This window comes from Vombatus ursinus, unplaced genomic scaffold (genome assembly GCF_900497805.2).
Source record: "Vombatus ursinus unplaced genomic scaffold, bare-nosed wombat genome assembly UNPS02014872.1, whole genome shotgun sequence".
Taxonomy (NCBI): Eukaryota; Metazoa; Chordata; class Mammalia; order Diprotodontia; family Vombatidae; genus Vombatus; species Vombatus ursinus.
In genome coordinates, this window is record NW_020954650.1 from 1765811 (window position 1) to 1785169 (window position 19359).

Sequence of the window (19359 nt, forward strand, 5' to 3'; positions counted from 1 at the left end):
AATTAAAATAATTAAAATGTCTTAGTAATTAAAAAAGGAAACTTTTATTGCCAGAGGCTGTTTCTGATGAATTAAAATATGTGGAAATTTATAGTTAATCTATATAGAATGTACTCTTCAAACATTACCCTTTCTGTTTCCCAGACTTTCATTTCAGCCAGTCTAGTAACCCTTGTGATTATATAACTTTTCACCTTAGCTTTCTTTGATTATTTCTCCTCCTTTGGACATATTTTTTAAAGTGCTAGTGTGCTGGACTTGGACTCAAAAGACCCGAGTTTGAATGCTGCCTCAGATATTTGCTAACTATATGACTATGGGCAAATCATCCCTCCCTCAACCTCAGGTTCCCCATATGTAAAATGAGGAAAATAATGCTCAAAGGGTTGCCATGAGCATTAAGAAAAAAATATATGAAGTGCTTTATAAACCTTAAAGTGCTATATAAATGCTAGTTGTATCATTATTGTTATCATTATTGCAATTTTGCTATCTTGGATAGAGTAAACATTGCCATATGCAGGACAATACGATACAGTGGAAAAGCACTGGATTTAGAGTCAAAAGACCTGTGTTCTAATTCTGTCTGTGTCACAACCTGTGTGACCTTGACCTTGTCCCTTAATTTATCTGGACCTCAGTTTTCTCATCTGTAAAATGAGGAGTTTGGACAAGATAGCTTCTAAAGCTCCTGGCAGTTCTATATCTATGACCCCAGAACTACATTTTCCTTGAACTCAGATACCCTTCTAAGAATGAAGATTTGTATAATTAGATTTAGTTTATTCAGGGTATTTGAAAGATTATCTGGTTTTGAAACTTGCCTTTACTTTCTCTTCAACTTTAACATCCCATTCCACAAGTCAGATTCTTCCTTTTATTTGGACAATGTTTAGGCGGAGTTATTAATATCACATGGCATCTTCTCTATCTTCAGACAAAGAAATCAAAGCTGACTATAGTCATATGAAAAAATGTTTTAAATCACTATCAATCAGAGAAATGCAAATTAAAACAACTCTGGGGTAGCACCTCACACTATCAGAGTGGCAAATATGACAAAACAGGAAAATGTTGTTTGTTGGAGGAGATATGGGAAAATGAATTGTGAAATGATCCAACCATTCTGGAGAGCAATTTGGAACTATGCTCAAAGGGCTATAAAACTATGCATTCCCTTTGATCCAGCAATACCATTGCTAGGTCTATATCCCAGAGATATCCTCCAAAATGGGAAAGGACCTATTTTGTACAAAAATATTTATAGTAGCTTTTTTTTTGTAGTGGCTAAGAATTGGAAACCAAAAGCCTGTCCATCAATTGAGGAATGCTTCAACAAACTGTAGTATATTATAATGGAATATTATTGAACTGTAAGACACAACAAGCAAGATGATTTCAGAAAAAATCCTAGAAAGACTTACATAAGCTGATGCATAGTGAAGTGAACAGAACCAGAACGTTATACACAGTAACAGAGACATTGTTCCATAAAAAAACTGTAAATGACTTAGCTATTCTCGGCAATACAATGATTCAAGACAATCCAAAGGACTAATCATGAAGCATGCTATTCAGAGAAAGAACTGATATTGCTTTAATACAGACTGAAGCATGCTATTTTCTCTCATTTTTTCCCTTTATTCAAGTCTTATACAAAATGACTAACATGGAAATGTTTTACATAATTCTACATGTATAACCTATATCTGTTTGCTTACCATCTCAGGGAGGGAAGAGGGAGGAAGGGAGGGAGGGATAGAATTTGGAATTCAAAACTTAAAATTAAAATGTTAAAAAAAGTCTTTCCTATCTAAATTCTGCATACTAATTTAATACCTACATATTTAAATACCATTTGATATCCATATTTGTCACATGGTTTGGCTTTGTTTAAACATATGTTTAATAAATTATATTGCTTCTAAACCATTTATTCTCAGTGGTTGTCATTTTTTTTCATTACCATTCCCCCACTGCAGTTCACTACATCTTTATTTTAATTATCCTTGATGTTTCATGTAGTTTTATTACTATAAATATCTTTAATATAAGAAAAAGAAGAAAGAATGTTTTTGCTTAAAATCACAAAAATATCTTGAAGCACCATGAGTCCCTCCCCCAGGGATGGCGCATAATGCACCAGTGAAAGCACTGTTTGGTTGAGGATGAATAATATGTAGGAGCTATGGAGTTCCTTTAAAATTAAAGTTATTGACTTCTCAGTAAAATTTGCCCATCTAAGGTAGTCAGTTAGAAGGTACAGCAAACTTAGAGTTAGGAAGGTCTGAGTTCAAATCAAGTCTCAGACACTTACTATATGACCCTGGGCAAATCACTTAACTCTTTCAGCTTTAGTTTCCTCATCCAAAAAATGAGAATACACAGGACTGTTGGAGTATCAAATTAGATAATACATGCAAAATGCTTTATAAACTTAAAAGCACCTCATCAATATTAACTATTAGTATTAGCATATTTAATTTGCAGAGTTTTATTTGCCAGTCACAGTACTTAAAGGTGAAGAAGGGCTTTAGAAGTCAACCAATCAAACCCTCTCATTTTACAAATAAGGAAATTGTGGCCCAGAGATGAGAACTAACTTGTCCAAGAGTACAGAGATAGAAAGGAATAATTAGAATTTATTAGGATATTGGAATCATGCAATATTTACAACTAGGATCATAGGACTATAAATTTAAAGCTAGAAGGGACCTTGAAGGTCATTGAATCCAAACTCCTTATTAATAGATGAGGAAACTGAGGTACATAAATTGATGTGATTTGCCCATGATGAGACACTTTAAGTATCTGAGAAAGGTTTTGAACCAAAATTATTCTGCCTCTAGGTTCAGTGCCCTAATCACTCTAGCACATTGCCCCTCAGGGTAGAAGATAACATAGAGTTTCAGATAAAGGTTCTTTCTCTGTTGGCAATCTATGGATTCAATCAATCTACAATTATCTTTTAAACACCTGCTACTGTTCTGGATTCTGAGAATACAAATATTTTGAATGAAATAACCCTTCCTCAAAAAGAACTTAAATTCTACTGGGAGGAAGGAATTGAGGAAGGTTAAGCAGAATAATATAAGTATATAAAGAACAAACATATAGAGAATAAATACAAATAATGCAAATTAGTTAAATATAAGGTCATTTGAGAGGGAAGGCACTAGGGCAGGGGTGGGGAACCTGCAGACTCGAGGACACATATGGTCTTCTAGGTCCTTGGGTGCCACTTTTTGACTGAGTCCAAGTTTTACAGAACAAATCCTTTTATCAAGGGAATTTGTTCTGTGAAGTTTTGATTCAGTCAAAGAGCTGTATTTGAAGACCTAGAGGGCCACATGTGGCTTTGAGGCCACATGTTCCTCACCCCTGCAATAGGGGCTTCAAAGTCTTCATGTAGAAGATGGTACTTGAGCTGTGTCTTCAAAGAAGAGTAGGTTAATTTTGTCTTCAATAAAGAGAAGTTTTCTATGAGTTGAAGATGAGGAAGGAGTACATTCTAAGCATGGAGGACATCCAGTTGAAAATACAGAGACTGGAGATGTAAAGAGCAGTTTAACTGTATCATAAAGTACAGGAAAAGGATTAATATAAAATGAGGCTAGGAAAACAGGTTGGGGCAAGATTGTGATGAGCTTGAAATGCTAAACAGAGGAGTTTATATTTGATTCTTTTTTATGAAAATATGTTTCATCTTTCTTTCACCTCTCCTCCTAGTGCTGAAAAAGCTTTCTACTTCATTCTAGAGGGAATAAGAAGCCAATAAAGATTATTGAACCTGGGAAGGGATATAGTCACCTCATCTCTGAGGGAGAAGTACTTTGTCATAAACATGGAGAAGGGACTTAGAGTGGGAAAAAACCAAGAGACCAATTAAGGCACCATTACAATTATCTAGCTGAGAGGTAATAAGAGACTGAAATGAGGTGGTAAAAGTGAAATGATCAATTGTGAAATGCAATATGAAGATAGAAATGTCAATATTTGGCAATTAATTGCATACATGATGCAAAGGAGACTGAGGAGTCAAAATAACTTCAAGGTTACAAACCTGGGATACTGGAAGAATGGTGGTTCCTTCAACAGAAATAGGGGAGTTTGGAAGGGGAGTGGATTTAGGAGTAAAAATAATTAATTCTGTTTGGGGCATGTTAAGATTGAAATGTCTTTGGAACATCCAATTTGAAATGTCTAAAAGGCAATTGTTTATATGGAACTCTATAAATTGCTACTTTATTATCTGTTCCAAAGGTTCTGCTCAATTTATTTGTATAATTAGTTGCAGTATAGTAATCAAGCCTTTTAATTTATCATTTTTTTCTAAGAAACCTCTCACCCATAATTTATCTTTGTGCATAATGTCTTCAAGGTGAGGTGCTTTGTCTCTTGTAAGTTCATGTATGTTCTTTCAAAGTTATCTTTTGCTTTATTCCTGCCATCTTTTCTTCATCTTCTACAGATTCATTATTTTCTTTTTCAGTCTGTAGTATTTTGAGGGGAATCTCTGTCATGTATTCTAGGTTGTCTATTTTAGGATTTGTCTTAATTATATCTCTTTTTAAAGATCTGATTCCTGACATAATTTCTATCCTAATAAACCCTTAAATTTTATTTCTCTTTTGAATCATTTTGTAGTTTCTGTAGTTACATGCTCTCTGTGAAAGCTATCTAATTTGTTACTTTTTCATTGAACATTCTAGTAGCTTGAAACTGCCCTAAGACTTTTGAGACACCCTGAATAATACCTATTCATTGTGCTGTGGCTTAAAACAATCTTACTAATTTTTCCTGTTGTCTTTATGGGTTTTGTTGTTGATTTATCCATTTACAAACTAAGCATATACCCACACTTTCTCTCTTGCCTTTTTGGCCTTTCATCTCTTTTCTTATTTTTTGAATATATACCATACTTTGTTCTTCATTATTTGGCCTCTTCCATGCCTACTGCAGTAGTGCTGAGGTTTCTTTCCTATCAAGACCCCTGAGGTCAAGTAGTCTCAGCTTCCTCAAGTTGAGTTAAGGGATCATAGTGACTGGTTGGATCCTTGTTTCCTGTAAACTCCCATATGAGATAACTGACCATAGCTAGGTTTCTAGTTCTCTTTTCTGCTTGGAAATAGGAGCCCCTTCCTACATCTTCCTCTCTAACCATCTCTGAACTTCTATATCTTTCACCTACACTCCCAGTTGCAGCCCATTTATGTCACATGACTGGTCAAGATCAATGTTTTCTACCTTGTGTGGGATGTAGGTGATTCAGACTGAATCACAACCATTTAGAGTTCGGTAGTGTCCATCACTGCTTAGGTTTGAAATATAAGCTTTGCACTGGTAGTGGGTAGGTTGAGTGGGAACTTTAAGTATTTCAGCTGTCTTATGTTGTTAAGTTATATAGCTTTTATTTTGTAAAGTGTTTCTTCTAATTGTATTGATGCACCATTAATTACTATAGATATAACACATTATTTTAGGTTGTTAGCTTGGAGGACCTATGCTGAAAATAACCAGTCTGCCATCTTGCCTATTGTTCAAATTCTCAAGGATTTTTTGAAATATTAAATTAAGCACAATTCTTTACAATGTGCAAAACTGTGTCAAATGTATGTCACTTGTTCTTCTCAGCAGTTTGGGGGAAAGGTCAGGTACTGAACATTGAGAACATTGAAAGTTTAGGTTGCTTTTTCTAAGATGACACAGCTAATATGTGGCAGAACTGAGACTTTAACCCTGTTCCCTGACCACAAGAGATGACCATGGCCTGGGCAGGCTTTGTGGAGGAAGTCTTGAGCTTGGTCTTAAAGGCTGTATAGCATTTGGGTAAGCAGAGAGGAGGAAAGGAGAACACAGAGGGGAAATGGTATAAACAGAGCTGTATGTGTAAGAAAGAGAAAGAAATATTTTGAGAAGTATAAGCTTCAGTTAGATTGAGGAATTAGTTGTAAACCATTCTGCAAAGGTAAGTCAAGACTAAAATCTAGAAAGCTTTGAATGTCAATTTGAAGAACCTCATTTTTTCAAAGTCCTGATTCCTCCATCTTTGAAGAATAAAGGAATGAGTCATTCAGAAAGAATGATAATTAGTTGAACTCAGAAGACCTGAATTCAAACCCCAAACTACTGGTCAGAAAAAACAGTGTCATTTTATCAAGTTACAGGGAGTTATGGAGAAATCTTGGCAAATTTTGAGTAATAGCATGAAGGTATTATTTGTGTTTTTTGCCTATAATATCCTATTCTAAGAAGAGTGCAATGCTAAAATTTCCAGAATTAAAAGACATATGATTTAATCAACATGGATAACTTCCTCCACCAACACAAACAACTTATATCAAGTCCTCTATGATTTAATAGATAAATCCTTGAGATATTTTTGAAGCACATTGAGGTTAATTAACTTGCCCTGAGTCACCCTCCTAGTAAGTTTTAGAATTGTGAATCAAGGTCTTCCTGCCTCTAGACCCAGTACTCTACCCACCATACCATGCCACTTCTAAGTTAACTATCTTGTATGTACAGGGTGCTCCAAAGGCCAGTTTTAAGCTGGTAAAGCATTAAGCTATTAAAGGTCAAAACTGTACCAAGACAGTTGGGAGACTTTGTATTTGCATTAATTAGTTGTCTTCCCCCATTATACTGCAAACTCACTAAAAAAGGGAGTTTCATTTTTTGTACTTTTATCCTTGGTGCCTAGTACAGTGCCTTACACATCCATAGTCAACTCTTGTTCAGAGGTGAAGAACCTGCAGCTGAGAGGTCACATGTGGCCTTCTAGGTCCTTGGGCATGACCTTTTGACTGAGTCCAAGTTTTACAGAACAAATCCTTTTTATTAAGGGTATTTGTTCTGTGAAGTTTGGATTCTGTCAAAGGGCCACACTTGAGGACGTAAAGGGCCACATGTGGTCTCGAGGTTGCAAGGTTCCCCACCCTTGCTCTTGTTGAATGATTGATTAAAGCTACATTTTCAACATGTTCTTCCATACATTTTGTTATTGTTGTTAGACAAAATAATGGGTTCCTAAGTAGGTATTAATCAGTTTCTTTTTGAAAAAGAGGTCCTCTTTTTCTCTTAGCAATCTTACTTTGTAACTTCATGTGCCCTTAATTATAAACTCTGCTGCATATAGTCCCAAAGTCCCAGAAAGACAAAATTTTTACCAAGGTAACTGAACAAGAATATTCTGAGATGTCATTGCACATGAGATTACTTAGTCCACATGGAAGTATGGTTCCTAATGGATCAAAATACCCTTTGGGATCTCATGTGATAAAATTAGGGTCTTTTCCTTCCCTCCTGATGAGGTTAATAGTCCCTTTGAAGAAACAAAACAAAACAAACATATGTCACTATTGCTCAAAACATGTATCTTTTGCAGATTAGGAGAAACAGTTATTCTTCATAGAAGACTAGTCTACAAATGCATGGTTCTTATAGAATATTGGTTTCCAAGGATCAAACAATTTTCAATATAATTTTTAGTAGTTTGTGAATATTGTAAGACTCAGTCTGTAGACACCTCTTCAGAGCTAAGCAATTTTCTGAGGGCAACTAAAGAGATCATGATGAAAAAATTCCTTGGCTTCCAACAGCCTCTCGCCCACTCCACTGAAACATATGAGGTTTTCACGCCTGATTTTCCATCAGGATTCATTTTCTTGGGCCTGTGAAAAGTACATCCAATAAAGTTCAACTCTGATGCCTCATCCTGGCATGAAGATGAATGGATATAATGATAATAAGAATCTCACAGAATTGTTGCAATGATCAAATGAGATAATAAATATAAATCCTTTGTAAATGTTAAAGTATTTATATATATATACATATATATGTACGTATACATACATATATATACACATATATATGTGTATACATACATATATATATTATATATATATGAAATACTATCACTGACACTATTATCATTATTATTGTCACAGTTACCTTAGGTTTCCTTCTCATCCTTTTTATGGAATTTGGACAGAAAAGTTCTAAGGACAAATAGCAATTCTTGCTTTTCAAATATATTTAATGAGAGAAGACTGCTGCACAGGTGGGTAAAATGACCCTTTTTTAAATAAGTGAATAAAGTATTGGGATGTAAGCTCATTTTGAGAAGACTCACTGAAACCATGACAGTTCTATGAGCATATAGGACAAGAGGTACATGACATGTACCTCATTCTGTTCCCACATGGCTTCAATTTCTTCTTCTAGGCCTCTACATTTTGAAAGCTTTTACTTCCATAAAATTTAGGGAATATAGGCTTTATAGTGGCATCTATGAAAAATGTCATTCTTGAATATTTATGGATCAATGTTGTGATGATTGTAAGCATCAGTCTATCTTTGATAATATTCCTGTTCTAATGCAGTTTATTTGTTGAATTATCAAGGTTATTATGGAGGTTTATTTGTAAGAAAGGGATTTTTTGGCTTTTAATTTACACAAGAGAGTGTATTATTCTAGCCATCTGATTATGTCTTTTTAGGTAGCTGGGAGATTATTATAATTATTACAACTTGTAAATTATTATAACTTGAAGTGAAGGGCTTCCACAGTTTCTACCACTTAATTGCATATTTTGCATCAATTCATAAATCCAAGTTCCTTAAGGATAAACTTTCTGCCATTTCTGGTGGCGATGACCTGGTGCTGAATTGCTATTGTAAATTCTTTTCATTCTGTAAACAATGGCATGACCATTCTTCCATAAAGATAAACATGGCTGCCTTCATATTTCCCCTTCATGAACTCAACAATTTGTTAAGTACTTCTTTGTCAACACATTATTGGTTGAATTCTTTTGAATGGAGTGCATGGAGTTCATCTGGATTCCACTCATAGATCCTAGCCCTTTCATAGGCTCCATCTGTAGATGTAACATTTTGTTACATTTAACAAATCCAATGGTATATGACTATTGTCAACCTTTTGTTTTATGAAAGGAAGTCTATAGCACTACTTAAGTTTTGTTTAACTGTTTATCATATATCTATGAACATCTCTAAATCATCTTCCTCTTTTTTCATGTAAAAATGTCGATCCTTTTATAGCTGCCTTAGAGTGGTGAGTCTTTTGTTTCATTAACGTTGCACAGGTTTTCATTTAGATATTTCTAGATCCATTATAATCAATTTTATTATGACAAAAAATAAAGTCTCTTGTTATATGGGTTTTAGTTGCTTTTAATTAAAATTTGAATTGCTCTTCCCATCAAGCTCCCACTTCTTGATGCCAGTAAGTCTCAACATAAACAGCATCAATTTTTTTTTCTTAATGAATTAGGCTCAATGTATCTTATTTAAAGAAGATCAAGTATTTGTTAGTATTCCCTTTATCTAATGGTTGATTTTGGACTCCAGATTCAAGCTCAAAGCCTTCAGTCAATTTTTCCTCAGTGCACATTGAAAGTTTTATACTTGACAAATGTTTACAGGTGGAGCCAAGATGTCGGAGTGAAAGCAGTGACTTGCTTGAACTCTCTCCCAAAGCCCTCCTATAAAATGGCTGTAAACAGGTAAAAAAAAACTGTAAAAATTGGTTCTAAACAAATTCAAGAGCAGAACCCACAAAAAGACAGAGTGAAACAAATTTCTATCCCAAGACAACCTGGATGGTGGATTAGAAACGTCCATTGCGCCAGGCTGGGAGAGGAACACAGTTCAGCATGCATGTGCAGGCAAAGACCAGGCCTCAGCAAACCTGGAACAGGCTTCAGAGGACTGAATCATGGGGAGCCATGGTGGTTTCCAGACTTTTTAACCAACAAACACCAAAGTCAACTTAGAAAGTCAGTAGAAAAAGTCTGTGACAGTGGTGAGAGAGAAGCTAGGTCTTAACCCGAGTCCCTGCAGCCCCAGGGCAGCAGACATTTCTGAGGAGCTCAGCCCACAGACTGAGGGAGAATTGGGTGGCTGATCAGAGTGGGAATTGCAGGGATCTCTTTGCTGGTGCTGAAGCAGGATTCTCTTGCTTTGCCTGTGCTTGGATCTGGGTCACAGTTCTGGGTGGTGGTCCTGTGGTAAGGAGGAGTGCTGGCGTGTTGGAGCTTATAGTTGCAGTGGAGAGAGAATCTTCCTCACAATTCCAAGGCAGAAAAGAGTGATCACTCATAGACCAGAGCACAAGCCAGGAAAGGAGTAAACATCTCCCCCCTTATCATACCACCTTGAAAGAACTGAAAATTTTCAGGTCCCTAGAAGTATCTCTGGAAATAGTTGCACAAAACCCTCAAAGCTTGGGACAGTACATTCTCCTCACTGGAAACAGACCCCTACCTTAACAAAGAGTTTAAAACTCTAGTAATTGGCTGGACACATGAGCAAACTGTGCAAAAAAATAGTCAGACCATAGAATCTTTCTTTGATGACAAAGAAGATCAAAACATACAACAAGAAGAAGACAACAAAGTCAAAGCTCCTACATCCAAAGCCTCCAAGAAGAATATGAATTTGTCCCAGGCCATGGAAGAGCTCAGAAAGGATTTTAAGAAGCAAGTAAGTGAAGTAGAGGAAAAACTGTAAAGAGAAATGAGAGTGGTGCAAAAAAAATCATGAAAAACAAGTCAACAGCTTGCTAAAGGAGACCCAAAAAATACTGAAGAAGATAACACCTTAAAAAATAGCCTAACCCAAATGGCAAAAGAGGTCCAAAAAGCAAATGAAGAGAAGAATATCTTAAAAAGCAGAATTGACCAGATGGAAAAGGAAGTCCAAAAGCTCACTGAAGAAAATACTTCCTTAAAAATTAGAATAGAGCAATTGGAAGCTACTGATTTTATGAGAAATCAATACATTGCAAAAAAAAAACTAGAAGAGTGAAAAAATAGAAAACAATGTGAAATATCTCATTGGAAAAACAACTGACATGGAAAATAGATCCAGAAGAGATCATTTAAAAATTATTGGACTATCTGAAAGCCATGATCAAAAAAAGAGCCTAGACATCATCTTTCAAGAAATTATGAAGGAAAACTGCCCAGATGTTCTAGAACCAGAGGGTAAATAGGAATGGAAAGAATCCACCAATCACCTCCTGAAAGAGATCCCTAAAGGAAAAGTCCTAGGAATATTGTAGCTAAATTCCAGAATTCTCAGGTCAAGGAGAAAATATTGTAAGTAGGCAGAAAGAAATAATTCAAGTATTGTGGAAACACAATCAGGATAGCACAAGATTTAGTAGCTTCTACATTAAGCGAGTTGCTTGCCTTCTCAATTGGGGTGGGTGGAAAAGAAGGAAGGGAGAAAATTTGGAACCCAAAGTTTTTAAAACAAATGTTAAAAATGGTTTTCACATGCAACTGTGAAATAAGATATACAGGCAATGGGGTATAGAAATCTATCCTGCCCTGCAGGAAAACAGAAGGGGAAGGAGATAAGAGAAGGTGGGGGGAGATAGAAGGGAGGGCAGATTAGGGGAAGGGCTATTCAGAATGCATGACTTCTTGGGATGGGGGGAGGGACAAGATGGGGAGAAAATTTGGAACTCAAAATCTTATGGAAGCAAATGTTTAAAAACTGAAAATTAATTAATATAAAGAAAAAAATAAAATAAAAATAATAGTTTTATATTTATCAAATCCAAATGACATTTTGATACAATTGGAGAAAGTTTCAGAATGAAGTAGATGTTTAATGCGCTTTGCAGTGGAGCTATGTAAGAATGTCATCCAAATTCATCAAGAAATTAATATGATGTTTTGCTACCATATTAAATTTTATTCAACAATGATGGTAATAGATTTGGGGCTGGGCAGAACCATGCCAGTCTTGAACTATCTCACTCTAAGATACCATGCTTTATACCAATTGTTCTTGATTGTATTGAATTAGGGGCAAGTTTCAGATAGATAATTCTTTGTGGACATCAACTACACCATTATTTTCACTATACTTGAGTCTACTTTATGCATTTGCCACACTTAACAAAGCCATGAGTATTAAACTGAATTAATGGCTTTGTAATGATCATTAAAGGAAGTGTAAATGTTACATCATTTTCAGGTGACTTTTTCAATAATCATCAAATTGTTCTTGAATTGTTCTGGATATTTTTTGTCTTTTTTCTTCTTCAGACAATGTATTACTTACATTTAAGTGTTTACAAATTTATTGAATGATACAAGCTATGAATCTTTCTGTAAATGATATAAGCATATAATTGGTCAATAGAAGGTGAGAGGTCACTGATGTTATCATCTTTAGGAAAAATATTATGTGATACCTTTTGTTAGAAAAGCTGAGATCTGGATTATTTCTGAGATGAAGCTAAAAAAGTGATTTGTTAGTAATCCCAGTAGTCAGAGTTTTTAAGCCAAATAATTACCAATCTTATTTAGATCCATCACTTTTGAGTTTTGCAGAGAAGTTAGAGTTTCAGTAATATTATAATATTTTTATTGCTGTGATACTTCTATAATTCATTATATTAATGATGCACACTATTTTTCTTTAATGTTTGCTCCAGCTTTAACTTTTGGTACATGTAGGTGGTAGAGTGAATAGAGTATGGGACTGGAGTCAGGAAAACATGAGTTCAAATGCAGCCTCAGATACTTACTAGCTATGTGACCCTGGGCACATCACTTAACCTCTGTGACTCAGTTTCCTCATTTGTAAAATGGAGATAATAATAGCACCTACCTCCCAGAATTGTTGTGGGGATCAAATGAAACAATAATTATAAAGTTCTCGTATGTTACTGAGTACATAGTAGGCTTTACATAAATGTTAGCCACTGTTTTTTCTAATGATGATGTTGAAGATGATGATGATGATGATATTACATTGAGATTCTTTTGGCTATGTAAACAAACAGAAGTTTTCCACATCCTCCTCCTCATTCTTTGCTGTTTCTCTCTCTTTTGTTGCTTATGCCTCTTATACAGTTTTTGTTTTAGTTGCTGAATTGTCAATTTTTTAAAAAAATTTTCTATTACTTTGGCACCTTGCATTGCCATAACATATTTTGGCTTTCAGTTCTAATTACTGATTTTTTTTCTTTACCTTCAATATGAACAATATGTTTTTCACATTTTCTACTACATATACTGTCTAAGTACTAAAGTTATCTTCAATTTCTTTCTGTAGCTCTTTAATAGTTTTCTCAAGTCATAGATACAATGGTAATATTGGATGCCTTTATTTATATATGACCATAGGCAACAGTCACAGCTCATAATACCTGTCAAATACTGCAGAATAATTCATTCCTTCATTTTGGTTAAGGCAGGTACCAGTTTTTTTGAATTACTTGGTTTTGATATGGTTATTCTAATAATAATAATAGTAATAGCTAGCATTCATACAGCCCTTCAAGGATTACAAAGCACTCTTCATATGTTTTCACATTTGACCCCCACAACAACCCTGTGAGGTAGATGCTGTTATTATCCCCCCATTTTACAAATGAGGAAACTGTGGCTAAGGGAGATTAAATGACTTGCTCAGGGTCACACAGTCAGTAAGCTTCTAAAGCAGGTTTAAAGCTCAGATATTTCTGAAATACACATACTAGCTGCATAAGTCTTGTTAGTTTAATTTCTATAATGAATCTCAAAAAAGAGAAGCAAATTGACTTATCATTTCCAGGAACAATAAAGCTAATTTAATTATGGTTCCAGAACTTCAAGGGGAAGATAGGGGAGTGTAAAGTATATGCACATGGCAGCAAAGTGACTAGTGTTTAAAAGATGACTGGTACATGAAATGAAGCATGGCTGGAACCGGGCTTAGACAAAGGAGGTCATGTGATATACTCACCAATCAAGACCCAGAGCAGAATTCCATAGGAGAAGCATTAACATAAGTGAAATCCTTAATATTTTCCTGTATTGGAATATTGTAAAGATGTGACTTGCTAAAGATATGACAATCCATGATGCAAATTAGAGGGCCTGTCCGCAAATACCAGATTGGGAATGAAATGTCAAACATTTCAAGTGAAAATGGGTACTACAAAGCAGAAACTACTGGGACAGGCAGTTTGTAATGGGAGAAGCTGATCATCTTGTTTTTTCTTCTCCTGCTTCTATTACTATTGACTAACAAAGGAGCTCTTGAACAAGGCTGAAGAACTCCATCCTGACTCCAAAGATAAACTACCAAAACAATGGGAGATGGCCAAGTGCATCACATCAAAGGGCATGTCTACTGCCAATTAGGCTATTAGGCTATCTAAAAACATCAGAGTTGCTGCTTTGAAAGGGACTACTACCTCTCACTGAGCAAGTTCATTTAAGGAGGCAAGAGGGTGACATGTTTCTGCTACAGGGACCATTTCTTGATCAATGGCCAAACTTTTATGAGACCAGTGATCTCCAATGTCTGTTTTATTTAGAACCAAATAAAATCAAAGTGAACAAATGAAGTATATTGAATCAACCTAATTCTTTGATCATAGACCAACTGCTTTAGAGCTTCTGAGGGCTTAGCTGGAATATAATAGCTAACATTTATATAATGCTCACTATGTTCCAGGCATTGGACTGAAGGCTTTACAATAATTATCTTACTGGATCTTCAAAACAACCCAGGGAAGTAGGTACTATTATCGTCCCTGTTTTGCATATGGGGAAACTGAGGCAAACAGAGGTTGAGTGAATTTCTCAGGATCACACAGCTAGTAAATATCTGAAGCTGGATTTGAACTCAAGTCTTACTGACTCCAGGCCTAACCCTCCATTCACAGTGCCACCTAGGTGCCCCTAGGAGTAAGGAAGAAGTGCCAGTTTTTGAGTTTCAATTACTAGACTCTACAGAGCCAAAAGTAGAGAAATGGAGCATTTTTTAAAGTTAGCTTTCCTGTGTATAATCAGAGTTTTATTTATAGAAATTTCATCATGATGCACCATAGTTGTATATCTAGGAATCTATATACATATGAACAAATAAAAGGATGAATAAATAAAAAAGTGTTTACTACACACTTCCTATGTACCAATCATTGTGGCAAACACAGTACTGAAGATATAAATGGAAAAAGAAGACAGATGCTGTTCTCAAGGTGTTCATACTCTAATTGGGGAAACAGTAAAAATAATAATAATAATAATAGCTAGCATTTCTATAGTGCTTTGAGGTTTACAAAAGTGCTTTACATATGTAGATCCCATCCCAAAGGCCACTGATATGAGACTCTTCTTATTGGTGGAGGTAAAGGCTCAGCCCTGCATGAGGGGTCAGGTGGTTGTTAGCAAGAGATAAGAGCTTCAATTCTCAGCCAATTCCCTGCTATTGAGGACTCTTCAAGTGGGAGTCTTTTTTGAGCATAGCATTAAGTCAACTTTTAACTTCAAGAGAGAAGGTGGAAGAGGTCAGCCCCACTTCAGGTTGCTAAATGAAAAGTCTCTGGGAAGATATAAGAGAATCTGGCAATCTTTATCATGTTCCTATTCTTAGTTAGCTATTCCATAAACTTTGAAGACTTTCTCTTTGGGTAAAATCCAGGACCCTCTTTCTTGATTGAGCTGAGTTACTTTGTTCCCAATGAGAGAGCTCCTTCACTCTGTATTGCCTCCTCTAAATTCTCCTATGTATGCCTTTTCTGATTTCTTTTTTGATGGATCTTTTGTGATTTGTATAAATGGGTTTTTTGCTTTTCTCTATGTGAGTTCATTGTGGAATTGGTATTAGGTAGGGAAGGGGTCAAGCCTTGAATACAGAGATTAGGGTCCCTTTACCCCCAAAAGACAAAGTGATCAAGTTAGCTGAAACCAAACCATATACCCTCAACTAATAATATTTTAGGGAGCAGAGAGATATACTTCTAGCTTGATACCACATCTCTATGACAAGAGCAGAGTGGTGGCCTCTGGCCCCAATCTCCTGCTTCTCCTGGAAGAAATGAAATCTTCCCTTTGGAGTGAGGTAGAGAGAGAAGAGTCTATTCTGCCTCCCTTTGAGACACATCACAACAGCTGTTTCATCATACGTGGACCTCTCTCTGCACTGTCTCTTTATTGCTACATACAAATTATCTTTTCCTCTATATATGTTATCTCTTTTAATCACCACAAAACTCTATGAGTATTATTATAGCCATTTTATAAATGAGGAAATTGAGCTTGATAGCAATGAAATTACTTGGCCAGTATTATTCAGCTAGTAAGCGTCTGAGGCAAAATTCAAACTTTGGTCTCCCTGACTCCAAGTTCAGCATTCTATACACTGTGCCAAATAACTGCCTCTAATAACACATGTAGGAGGATGCATGTCCTCAGTTCGTCTGTAGGGTGAATGACAAGGCCCAAGAGTTTTTAGGATAAAATGAAAGTTCAGATGGCAATACCCAGTGGTTTGGAAGGAAGACAGATAGTAAAGTTTGATTTTTCACACTCTTTTATCAGAAGGACTATGGTTGGAAGCTTCCTGTTCATCTAAATCATAGGCTCCCAAGCTTATTTGCCCTACCCCTCCTTTAAAAAAATTACTCAGTGACCATCCCCAGAAATCTACTTTCTTTAAACCTTTAATGATTTTTTAAAATTTGCATTATTTCAAAAAATATAAACTATATTTTTTAAAAATGACACAAATTTAATAATTTATTGTAAATTTGTGGGTTTTTTCCTGTATTGAAATTTTTATGACACAATATTGCATCATGTAACCATATAGTATCTTATTCTAAATAAGCCATTACACTTACATATCCTTGTTGATGCATACTGGACTTTCCAACAACACATGATCTCTTGCCAACACTTGCTTGTTAAGATCTGTCAGTGGACTTGACCACTAATTGGTTATAATTTGCATTTTATGTGTTTATTTGGAAAATAATGTTATCATATGAACAATTTTTCAAAATTTTCTTATCTTTGCTTCTTTCCTTGTGCTTCCATTGTCCCCTTATTTTTATTCAATTCCCCCCAATTGCATCCAAGGGTACTACCACTCCCCCCATTGTTCGAGTGCCCCCCACAGGGCAGTATTGCTCACTTTGGGAACCTATGAAATGCTATATGGAGCCTACTGTTGTGGGAAATGAGGAAATAAGGAGGAGCCTGGTGGGGTTCAGGCCATGATTATTGAGAAGGGGAGAAAGTTGGACAGAGATGCCAAGTGCAGTAGGAACTCTGGGTGACTTCTAACCATGATGGTGATGGGGGTAGGGGTTAATATTTAGCTCTGAGGGGATATATAGCACCTTGGGTGGAATTGGCAATGGGTAGCTAGGGTTCAGTAAGGAAGGTTTTACTTCCCATGGTGCAGATTCTATTGAGCCCTCTAGTGCCTGTTGAGATGCCACCATTCTACAGAAGATGACATTATCTGTGTGTTGTTGAAAATATCAATGGATACTTGTCATTTTCCCTCATCTCTTCATAGACCGCTGATACTTCTGAATCTCAAATTAAGTCCCTTCCACTCTAATGTGAATATGGCAGATTTCTGTGTTACACTGCTCTCCATCCCTAGCCATGTGTTAACCCAAACCTTTGCAGTCAACCACGTACTGTTGTCTTTTATTCCCATATACTTTTAAAAATAAAATCAATTGTACCTCAGGGATCTGTTGCTGAACCTGATGCCCACAACTGTCAGAAAATCATGGGCATCTGCCCTCTGCTTCCCAAGGCAGCCAAGATACATATACCTTGTGTTCTTTATGACAGTAGGCAGGTTGCCTAATTTGCAAGGATATAATTCAACCTTCTGTAGCAGGCTATGGTGAAATTGCCAAGCAGAACAACAATTTATGAGATCATCCAAAGTTAGCAATAGAATGAATTCCTTTTACTCACTATAGGACACCTCTTTTAATTATCTCTCATTTCCTAGTAATAGGATCCCCCTCCTGTCATTCAGCTTAAGAATATCTAACAATAGCACCACTGTCATGCTAGGAAGGATTACAAGCACAAATACAGGGACCATGAAAAGAAGAGTCATTTTTTTTGTTTTTTTTTTTAAAGCAAGTCTTAAATGCCTGATCTAAATAAGTTCACTTGAATTAAAGAACGAAAATGCACATTAGCCATTAAGTCATTAACCAATAACTATCCACTGAATATCCACAAACTATACATCCAACATTACTCTGGCCTTCAGAATCACAGAAAAATATGTAGCCCCAGCTACTAGAAATACTGTCTTTTGAACACTACGATAAAATGTATGGTACAATGGAAAGCACACTGAATTTGAAGCTAAAGGATCAGAGTTCAAATCTCAATTCTGCCACTGATCAATACTACCTGTATCATTAATATTATGATGTTGGGAAAGTAATTTCATTTTCTGGGCTGTAGTTCTTTTCATTATGAATGATAAGGTTGGAGAAGATGACCAGTCAGGGTACATCCAGTTCTAAATCCATGATGATGACAACACAATAATAATAGCGCTTATGTAGCACTTTAAGGTTTCCAAAGACCTTTACAAATATTGTCTCCTTTTATACTCACAATAACACTGGAAGGCAGGAGGTATTATTATACCCACTTCATAAATGAGGAAACTGAAGCAAACAGAGGTTAAGTGACTTACCCAGGGTCTACTATGTGCCTGAGGCTGTATAACTTAGATCTTCCTGACTCCAGACCCAGCACTCTAAACTCTGTACAACCTAGCTACTTCTAATCCTTTAAACAGATATAAATTAATAGCGAATAATGCTTGACAATATAATTAAGTGGCAAACTATGAAATATAAATTATAGGGACTGTAATGCTTCACAGTAGTGGATGATCAATATGTGTTGTAAATGTTCTTTGTGTATTAAAGACAATGCCTAAACATAATCACTTTGCTGCATGAAAAGAGACATCTAGGGAGGTGGCAGCTCAACTGTTTTCTGCCCTCATCAGACCACATCTGGAGTATTTTGTACAGATCTGGGTGCTACATTTTTGGAAGGACATTGATGAGCTGAAGAGCACCCAGTGAATGGTGACCAAGTTGCTAATGAGTCTTATCATCATCTTTTAAAAGGATTTAGATCAGGTGTGGGGAATCTGCAACCTTGAGGCCACATGTGGCCTTCTAGGTCCTTGGATATGACTTTTTGACTGAGTCCAAGTTTTACAGAACAAATTCTTTTATCAAGGGGATTTGTTCTATGAAGTTTGGATTCAGTCAAAGGGCTGCACTCAAGGGCCTAAAGGGCCATGTATGGCCTCCAGGCCTCAGGTTCCTCCCTCCTGACCTAGATGCTCAAGGAACTAGTGATGTTTGAACAGAGGAGAAAAGACTTACAAGGGGACCTAGTAATTATTTTAAGTGTTAAAATTGCTGTCAAATGTAAGGAACCAACTTCTGCACAAACTCAGAAATCAGAATGAGGAACAAGAAGTAAAAATAAATAAATAAATAAACTTGTTATAAGGGGAGAAAACTAT